The sequence below is a fragment of the Schistocerca americana genome, chromosome 6, assembly GCF_021461395.2.
Source record: "Schistocerca americana isolate TAMUIC-IGC-003095 chromosome 6, iqSchAmer2.1, whole genome shotgun sequence".
Classification (NCBI taxonomy): Eukaryota; Metazoa; Arthropoda; class Insecta; order Orthoptera; family Acrididae; genus Schistocerca; species Schistocerca americana.
In genome coordinates, this window is record NC_060124.1 from 159,002,511 (window position 1) to 159,012,828 (window position 10,318).

Sequence of the window (10,318 nt, forward strand, 5' to 3'; positions counted from 1 at the left end):
GAAGTTTCTCGTCGCGGTCATTACACGAGATGTTTGTGAGAAGAAGTAATATGTTGTCCAACTCATCGCGCTGCTTTCTCGAAATTTCAGTTGTATACCTCTCCGTGATACACAATGCCTCTCTTATAATGCCTACCAATGGAGTCTGTCGAGCACCTCAGTAACGCTTTCGCATCGACTAAACGATCCTGTGACGAAATGCGCCGCTCTTCTCTATCTCCTCTATCAGTCCTACCCAGTAAGGATATCATATTAGTGAACAACACTCAGGAAACGGTCGAACAAGCGCCTTGGAACCCTTCAATGTATGAGTTACTCTTCCTTAAGATTCTCTCTATGAATCTCAGTCTGGCATCGCTTTTCCTACTATTTGTTTGATGTAGTCATTCCACTTAAGATGGGTCTAGATGGTTGCTCCTAGATATTGTATGGCCATGAATAGTCTAGTTGCACAGTAATCGACTCATTTTCCTATATAAAACGTACTCACTATCAACACAGAGCAGTGCTAGTTACAACTACGCCAGATTACCATCTACGCATGTTTCACCTGAAGCAGAGTAGGTCTTAGGACCTCTTCAGTCGACCCGGCAGCTGATGAGTTTGTAGAAGATGCGAGGGGAAGAGGACTGCTTCCAGCTACTACAACGACATCAGCTTCTGACACTCTATGTAATTTGAAGCTCAATTAGCCTGCCAGAATACTGATCTCTCCTTGTTGATATTCCGTACCAACCATGCCCTTCCTAATATCTAATTAACAAATTGTTTAGAACGCTACTTTCTGATTTGCTGATCGGGGCAATGACGTGTCTTCATTTTGCTTAGAAGAGAACCTTCAACATTTTTGTTCGCGCCGCCTATTTATGATTTATGTTTGGGGATAATTTACTGTTCCGTTCTTTCTTAGTAAAATATTTTATACATTATGAATGAAAAAACACACAACACCGGTGTAATGTTCCATAGTATTTATCATTTTACAAACCGGTTTCGGCTGTTACCTCGCTCTCAGGTGTGAATCCTAGTTTAGATTTCTAGTTTCTTACATGTTGTTGTGCTTACTAGGTGTAAGCTTATTTGTCCGTCGCTGACATAGAAGACCGCAAACCATCTTTCCTACCCGTCTGGGCAAGCTGTGCAGTGACTAGAGTACATGTAAAGCTTACTGGGACAGGGTAAATGCTAGCTACAATGAAGTCGATAATTCGATTGTAATACTGGCATTTTAATTCTATATCCCCACAACTGACAAAATTTACAAAAAAATGTAAATTTCTTTGTCCACCCACACACTCCTGAGAATGGTACATTAACAATTTGCAATTACGCGCCCCTATTACCGGCAGCTACGTCGATAAATACTTGGCACCTCGCAAGGATAACTACCAGATCAAGAATATTAGGTAAGTTGTTGGAAGTGGTTAAGCGTTGGTGAACATCTCGCTTCTGAGCACACAAAGAGCTCTAACCGCGGAACTCAGCACGGAACACGCGTTTTTGCAGTGCTGCTATAAAGACCGTATATCTTCCTTCGAAGACGATGGCCAAGACGCCGTCTCCAAGTCCGTACCGCTCGATGGCTGAAGGCGAAGTCCTCTCTCTCCACAATTCTCCCGTGTCCCACGCGTACGAAAACGTGGCGGAAGAATACTCAGTTTCGGCCAATGTCGAACGCTCTATCATCGTCGAAATCCCTCCAACGGCATTTCTGAGATCTACCCAATGCTCGAGTGGGTCATATCGCCCCTAGGCAAACGAAATTCCCGTCTTCGCCACGTGTTGCCCAGCACAGGTGGCTCCGGATGCCGGGCTATCCCCAAAAGCGCCGTATTGTCCCACGTTTCCGGTGACCGCTACCTGCGGCGGCCCGGCGAGCCATCTGCAGACTTTATCTTCCACAATTCTCAACTTCCGACACTTTTCACCAATGCTCTAAGTTAGTGGCTCAATCATGCAGGTATGCAGGGAATACTGCTAGAGAGTGCTTCATATTTATCATAATTCAATAGAGTCATGATCTGATGCCCTTGCCAGTCCCTAATAATACTAATGTTGGTAAGCTAACGTGTAAGTGCCCATGTCCCGGCACCTTACATAGGCACAGTCCTCCGTTATCACAACTGTGTATTGCACAGTTATGTCGTCTTTCGTATGGACAGGGACAGTGACTGCTGGGTTCAGATGCGAGCTGAGTTGGTGATCCTCCGCACACAGCTCCAGCTGGTGCTGGCTTCAGTCACACAGCCTGAGGCTGTAGTCAATCGGCGTCACTGTGGAAGGCCGGACGTGGGGATCCATGGGGCGTCCAGCAGTCCCACATATCCAAGGTGTGTCAGGCGGCGAAAACCAATCCAGGAGACCGATTAGAGCTCCTCCCCAGTTCGTCTGACGAACAGGTTTCGGGCACTATCTATGGCTGACGTAGGTCCTTGAGCCAGATGCAGTTGATTTCCCTGTTCCAGAGGAAGCCTCTCGGCTGGTAGGGTCTGGGAAAACACAGAGGATGGGATTACCAGTGGCTGTGAGCTCCAACACTGGGCGTGTAATAAGGCCCCTTTGGAATATGACTGCCAAGGAGGGGAAGGAATCCAGCGTATATGGGTGCATACCGGGAAAGGCTGCTTCTGCAGCCATGAAGAGCACAGGGTGCAGCCAACTGCAGGAGATGGCTCATATTGGTACTAACGATGTTTGTCGCTTTGGATCGGAATACGAGGTGCATTCAAGTTCTAAGGCCTCCGATTTTTTTTCTCCGGACTAGAAAGAGATAGAAACATGCGCATTGTTTTAAAATGAGGCCGCGTTCATTGTCAATACGTCCCAGAGATGGCAGCACCGTACGGGAGATGGAATTTTACCGCCAGCGGCGAGAATGAGAACTGTTTTAAATACTTAAAATGGCGACGTTTTCCTTGCTTGAACAGCGTGCAATCATTCGTTTTCTGAATTTTCGTGGTGTGAAACCAATTGAAATTCATCGACAGTTGAAGGAGACATGTGGTGATGGAGTTATGGATGTGTCGAAAGTGCGTTCGTGGGTGAGACAGTTTAATGAAGGCAGAACATCGTGTGACAACAAACCGAAACAACCTCGGGCTCGCACAAGCCGCTCTGACGACATGATCGAGAAAGTGGAGAGAATTGTTTTGGGGGATCGCCGAATGACTGTTGAACAGATCGACTCCAGATTGGCATTTCTGTGGGTTCTGTGCACACAATTCTGCATGACGACCTGAAAATGCGAAAAATGTCATCCAGGCGGGTGCCACGAATGCTGACGGACGACCACATGGCTGCCCGTGTGGCATGTTGCCAAGGAATGTTGACGCGCAACGACAGCATGAATGGGACTTTCTTTTCGTCGGTTGTGACAATGGATGAGACGTGGATGCTATTTTTCAATCCAGAAACAAAGCGCCAGTCAGCTCAATGGAAGCACACAGATTCACCGCCACCAAAAAAATTTCGGGTAACCGCCAGTGCCGAAAAAATGATGGTGTCCATGTTCTGGGACAGCGAGGGCGTAATCCTTACCCATTGCGTTCCAAAGGGCACTACGGTAACAGGTGCATCCTACGAAAATGTTTTGAAGAACAAATTCCTTCCTGCACTGCAACAAAACGTCCGGGAAGGGCTGTGCGTGTGCTGTTTCACCAAGACAACACATCCGCAAATCGAGCTAACGTTACGCAACAGTTTCTTCGTGATAACAACTTTGAAGTGATTCCTCATGCTCCCTACTCACCTGACCTGGCTCCTAGTGACTTTTGGCTTTTTCCGACAATGAAAGACACTCTCCGTGGCCGCACATTCACCAGCCGTGCTGCTATTGCATCAGCGATTTTCCAGTGGTCAAAACAGACTAATAAAGAAGCCTTCGCCGCTGCCATGGAATCATGGCGTCAGTGTTGTGAAAAATGTGTACATCTGCAGGGCGATTACGTCGAGAAGTAGCGCCAGTTTCATCGATTTCGGGTGAATAGTTAATTAGGAAAAAATCGGAGGCCTTAGAACTTGAATGCACCTCGTAGATTCTCTTGGGTTTCAAGCGGCTAGCTCATGTGGTAAAGACTGCCAGTCTTTCTTGCGGGATGAAGGCGCAGCTCACAGCCTGTAGCATTGTCGACAGAAGAGACTGTGGTCGTTTGGCCAGAGCCGCATGTAGGGCAGCAGGCGGTTCTGCGACAGATAGGGCTGCAGATCCCTCGACTTCCACCACAGGTTGGAGGGTTTCCAGGTTCTGCATATTAGATCAGAGGCCCACTGCGCTCAGGAATTGGCTTCATGGGCAGAGGGGGCTGTCTGGAGGGGACTAAGCGGTTTTTTAGGTTAGAGGATCTAGGTATACTACAGAAAGGGCGTCACTCTAAAAGGGCGCAGTATCGACACAGGAAGGTAGACCTAGAAGCAATCGGTATTGTGGTTGTAAATTGTCGTAGCTGTGTTGGAAAAGAACCAGAGCTCCAAGTACTAATAGAAAGCTCAAATCGTTATAGGTACGAAAAACTGGCTAAAGTCAGAAATAACTTCAGCCGAAATTTTAGAAAGGACCAAACCATGTCAGAAAAGGCTAGATTGAATACAGTTGATGGTGGAGCGATTATGGTTGTCAAAAGTAGTTTACCTTGTAGTGAAATCGAAGTAGACAGTTCCTGTGATTTAGTGTGGGTAGACATTATAATTGACAACAGGAATAAATTAATAATTGGTTCCTTTTAATGACCTTCCCGACTCAGATGATACAGCTGCTGAAGTGTTACAAGAAAACTTGAGTCTCATTTCAAATAGGAACCAAAACCATACTATTATAGTTGGTGGTGACTATAATCTACCCTAGACATGTTGGCGAAGATAGATGTTTAAAGTCAGTGGTTGACATGAGACGTCATCCGAAGTCGTTCTGAATGCTTTCTCAGAAAGTTATTTTGAACAATTAGTTCAGGAGCCCATTCGAAACGAAAAAACATAATGTGTCTATTGTGTGAGAGCTTGAAAATGGAAATGAGTGGTGCCGTCGTTCATCAATGAGTATGGCAGGGGTATCGAATAATTTAGATGGGTTGAATATTCCGTGTGACTTTCAAAATATAAGTTATACATCGTTACAAAGATGGATAATATCGTCGGCACGTTATTTTCACACGAACATAGCCAAGGGTTGGACAGAAGTCATAATTATTCATACCAATACCAATAGAGATATGGGTATTAAGAGGCATTGAGGTCACAATATCCTCATCCACTTCAAGTTTTTACGCTTTCTCGAGAGATGTCACTAAACCCGCCCAAAGATGTGAACAACCATGCATGAGCACCGCCTTTTAGACGGAGGGGGTCCGACAGCCGATGAGTTCCAGTCATTCCACCAGGAAGAAGGTACACGGCTCGTGTTGTCTGTAGTTCAACCATGCCTAGACGGTCAATACCGCGGTTCGATAGGGTCCGCAGGAAGGGCTTTCCACAAGAGAAGTGTCCAGGCGTCTCGAAGTGAACCAAAGGAGATGTTGTTTGGACATGGAGGGGATAGAGAGGAGAGAGAGAGAGAGAGAGAGAGAGAGAGAGAGAGAGCGAGAGCGAGGAACTGTCGATGACATGCCTTGCTCAGACCGTCCAAGGACTACTACTGCAGTGGATGACCGCTACCTACGGATTAAGGCTCGGAGGAACCCTGACAGCAGTGCCACGATGTTGAATAATACTTTTCGTTCAGGCACAGGACGTAGTGTTACGACTCAAACTGTGCGCAATACGCTCATGATGCGCAACTTCACTCCCGACGTCCATGGCGAGGTCCATCTTTGCAACCACGACACCACGCAGCGCGGTACAGATAGGGCCAACAACACGCCGAATGGACAGCACAGGATTGGCATCACGTTCTCTTCACCGATGAGTATCGCATATGCCTTCAATTAGAAAATCGTCGGAGACTTGTTTGGAGGCTATCTGGTCAGGCTGAACGCCTTAGACACACTGTCCACAGAGTGCAACAACGTGGAGGCTCCCTGCTCTTTTGGGATGGCATTGTGTGGGGCCGACGTACACCGCTGGTGGTCATGGAAGGCGCCGTAAGGGCTGTACGATACGTGAATGGAGTCTTCCGATCAATAGTGCAACCATATTGTCAACATATTGGCGAGGCATTCGTCTCCGTGGACAACAATTTGCGTCCCCGTCGTGCACATCTTGTGAATGACTTCCTTCAGAATAACGACATCGCTCCACTAGGGTGGTCATCATGTTCTCGAGACATGATACCCATTTAACATGCCTGGGATAGATGGAAAAGGACTGTTTATGGACGATGTGACCCACCAATCACTCTGACGGTTCTACGCCGAATCGCCGTTGAGGAAAGGGACAATCTGGATCAACAGTGCGTTGATGAACTCGTGGGTAGTATGTCACGACGAATACAGGCATGCATCAATGCAAGAGGATGTGATGCTTGGTATTAGAGGTACCGGTGTGTACACCAATCTGGACCACAAACCCTGAAGGTCTCGCTGTATGGTGGTACAACATGCAATGTGTGGTTTTCATAAGCTATAAGAAGGGCGAAAATGATGATTATGTTGATCTCTATTCCAATTTTCTGTACAGGTTCCGGAACTCTCGGAACTGAGGTGAATCAAAACTTTTTTGATACTTGTATTTCGCGAGAACGATATTGTCTTTCTTCTAAGGATTTTCATTATTAGTTTTTAGAGCATTTCTATTACAATTTCGTATGGATTATACCCATCTGTAATAATCCCAGGAGACAATCTCTGAATTCATTTGATGTGGAGTGGAGTACATTAATAAGACAAGTGGATGCAGTGCAATACAGTGCGAAGAGTAACCACTCGTTGTTGTCGCAACAAGTAAATTTCAGTGAAAGGTTATTTCTTGTTCTGCTTTGTTAACAGGTATGAATATTACCGAACTAAACTCCTGGAAATAGAAATAAGAACACCGTGAATTCATTGTCCCAGGAAGGGGAAACTTTATTGACACATTCCTGGGGTCAGATACATCACATGATCACACTGACAGAACCACAGGCACATAGACACAGGCAACAGAGCATGCACAATGTCGGCACTATTACAGTGTATATCCACCTTTCGCAGCAATGCAGGCTGCTATTCTCCCATGGAGACGATCGTAGAGATGCTGGATGTAGTCCTGTGGAACGGCTTGCCATGCCATTTCCACCTGGCGCCTCAGTTGGACCAGCGTTCGTGCTGGACGTGCAGACCGCGTGAGACGACGCTTCATCCAGTCCCAAACATGCTCAATGGGGGACAGATCCGGAGATCTTGCTGGCCAGGGTAGTTGACTTACACCTTCTAGAGCACGTTGGGTGGCACGGGATACATGCGGACGTGCATTGTCCTGTTGGAACAGCAAGTTCCCTTGCCGGTATAGGAATGGTAGAACGATGGGTTCGATGACGGTTTGGATGTACCGTGCACTATTCAGTGTCCCCTCGACGATCACCAGTGGTGTACGGCCAGTGTAGGAGATCGCTCCCCACACCATGATGCCGGGTGTTGGCCCTATGTGCCTCGGTCGTATGCAGTCCTGATTGTGGCGCTCACCTGCACGGCGCCAAACACGCATACGACCATCATTGGCACCAAGGCAGAAGCGACTCTCATCGCTGAAGACGACACGTCTACATTCGTCCCTCTATTCACGTCTGTCGCGACACCACTGGAGGCGGGCTGCACGATGTTGGGGCGTGAGCGGAAGACGGCCTAACGGTGTGCGGGACCGTAGCCCAGCTTCGTGGAGACGGTTGCGAATGGTCCTCGCCGATACCCCAGGAGCAACAGTGTCCTTAATTTGCTGGGAAGTGGCGGTGCGGTCCCCTACGGCACTGCGTGGGATCCTAGGGTCTTGGCGTGCATCCGTGCGTCGCTGCGGTCCGGTCCCAGGTCGACGGGCACGTGCACCTTCCGCCGACCACTGGCGACAACATCGATGTACTGTGGAGACCTCACGCCCCACGTGTTGAGCAATTCGGCCTCCCGCATGCCCACTATACGCCCTCGCTCAAAGTCCGTCAACTGCACATACGGTTCACGTCCACGCTGTCGCGGCATGCTACCAGTGTTAAAGACTGCGATGGAGCTCCGTATGCCACGGCAAACTGGCTGACACTGACGGCGGCGGTGCACAAATGCTGCGCAGCTAGCGCCATTCGACGGCCAACACCGCGGTTCCTGGTGTGTCCGCTGTGCCGTGCGTGTGTTCATTGCTTGTACAGCCCTCTCGCAGTGTCCGGAGCAAGTATGGTGGGTCTGACACACCGGTGTCAATGTGTTCTTTTTTCCATTTCCAGGAGTGTATTAGCTTAGTAAATTATGATTGGATGACTCGAATTATTTCCAGAAGAGTGGAAAGGCTGGTAGAAGCCGACATCGCAGAAAATCGGTTTTGGTTCCAGAGAAATGTGGGAACATGCGGGCCAAATCCGTCCCAATATCGATTAAAGAAATGCAAATCTAAGTTTTCAGCATTTGCAGATTTAGATAATGTAGAGGCTGGCCGTGTGGCATCGCCCGCTCTGCCTGTGAGTGGACATGTGGCCACTCCTTCAGCAAGGTCCGAGCAGGCACACGGGGAGAGGGTTTTATTAGTGACTGGGAGCTTCAATGTTAGGCGGGTGATGGATGGAAATAACGGAAAGGTCGGGGTAGAAGGCCAGTGTTCACTCTGTCTGCTTGAAGGGAGTCTCACCCGAAATGTGGAGGAGGCCCTGGGTGCACCCGACTGCAAATTGTTGCTCATATCGGCACCAATAACTCCTGCCGTCTGGGTTCAGAGGTCATCCTCAGTTCATACAGGCGGTTGGCGCAGTTGGTGAAGGCGGAAAGCCTCGCTAGCGGGGTGGAATCTGAGCTAACTATTTGTAGTGTCTTCCGCAGCTCGTGGTCGTGCGGTAGCGTTCTCGCTTCCCACGCCCGGGTTCCCGGGTTCGATTCCAGGCGGGGTCAGGGATTTTCTCTGCCTCGTGATGACTGGGTGTTGTGTGATGTCCTTAGGTTAGTTAGGTTTAAGTAGTTCTAAGTTCTAGGGGACTGATGACCATAACTGTTAAGTCCCATAGTGCTCAGAGCCATTTGTAGTTTCGTTCCCAGAACCGATCGCGGTCCTCTGGTTTGGAGCCGAGTGGCAGACGATTCTGCGGTGATCTAGGGTGCAAATTTCTCGACCTCCGCTATGGGGTGGAGAAATGTAGGGTCCCATTGAATAGGTCAGGCGTGCACTACACGCAGGAAACGGCTACAAGGGTAGCCTAGTACGTGTGGAGTGCACTTGTGGGTATTTTAGGTTAGAGAATTCCCTCCCTAGGCCCGACAGGACGCCTCCTGAGACGCGACAAGGTAGCAGTAGGCAAAACGCAACAGGGAATGACAATATTAATGTGGTAATAGTAAACTGCAGGAGCGTCTGTGGAAAGGTCCCAGAACTGCTCTCATTAATAAACGGTCACAATGCCCACATAGTACTAGGGACAGGAAGTTGGCTGAAACCAGATGTAAACAGTAATGAAATTCTAAACTCAGATTGGAATGTATACCGCAGAGACAGGCTGGACAGTGAAGGGAGAGGCGTGTTTATAGCGATAAAAAGTGCGATAGTATCGAAGGAAATTGACGGAGATTCGAAATGTCGAAATGTGAAATAATTTGGGTGAAGGTCACGGTTAAAGCAGACTCAAACATGGTAACTGGATGTCACTATAGGCCCCCTGGCTCAGCAGCTGTTGTAGCAGAACACCTGAATGAAAATTTGGAAAATGTTTCGAGTAGATTTCCCGACCATGTTATAGTTCTGGGTGGAGATTTTAATTTACCAGATATAGACTGGGAGACTCGAACGTTTATAGCGGGTGGCAGGGACAAAGAATCCAACGAAATTTTTTAAGTGCATTATCTGAAAACTACCTTGAGCAGTTAAACAGAGAAATCAGCGATCATAAAGCATGTGAGGTAACGGGTGAATTGTGGCGCCCTGAGAATATTCTAAGTTGGCGTGGCCGCACTGGACGCTCGTCAAAGCCGGGGCCCAGCAGCAAACACGTGGTGGCCAACGTTAGCCGAACGAGAGGGGTAGCCCCAGCGCATGGTCCAGCCGCCTGGCTGGGAATTCCGCTGTCACGAGGACGGGGCTTTGTGACAATGAAGGAGACACGCCGGGAGTGCCAAAGATGGCGGACTTTGTGAAATCTTAATGGCAGACATTCCACAGTTCGTACAGAAATTAATAGTAGCCAGATGCATCATGTACATTACCATTAACTGCACGACGATTCTGATGG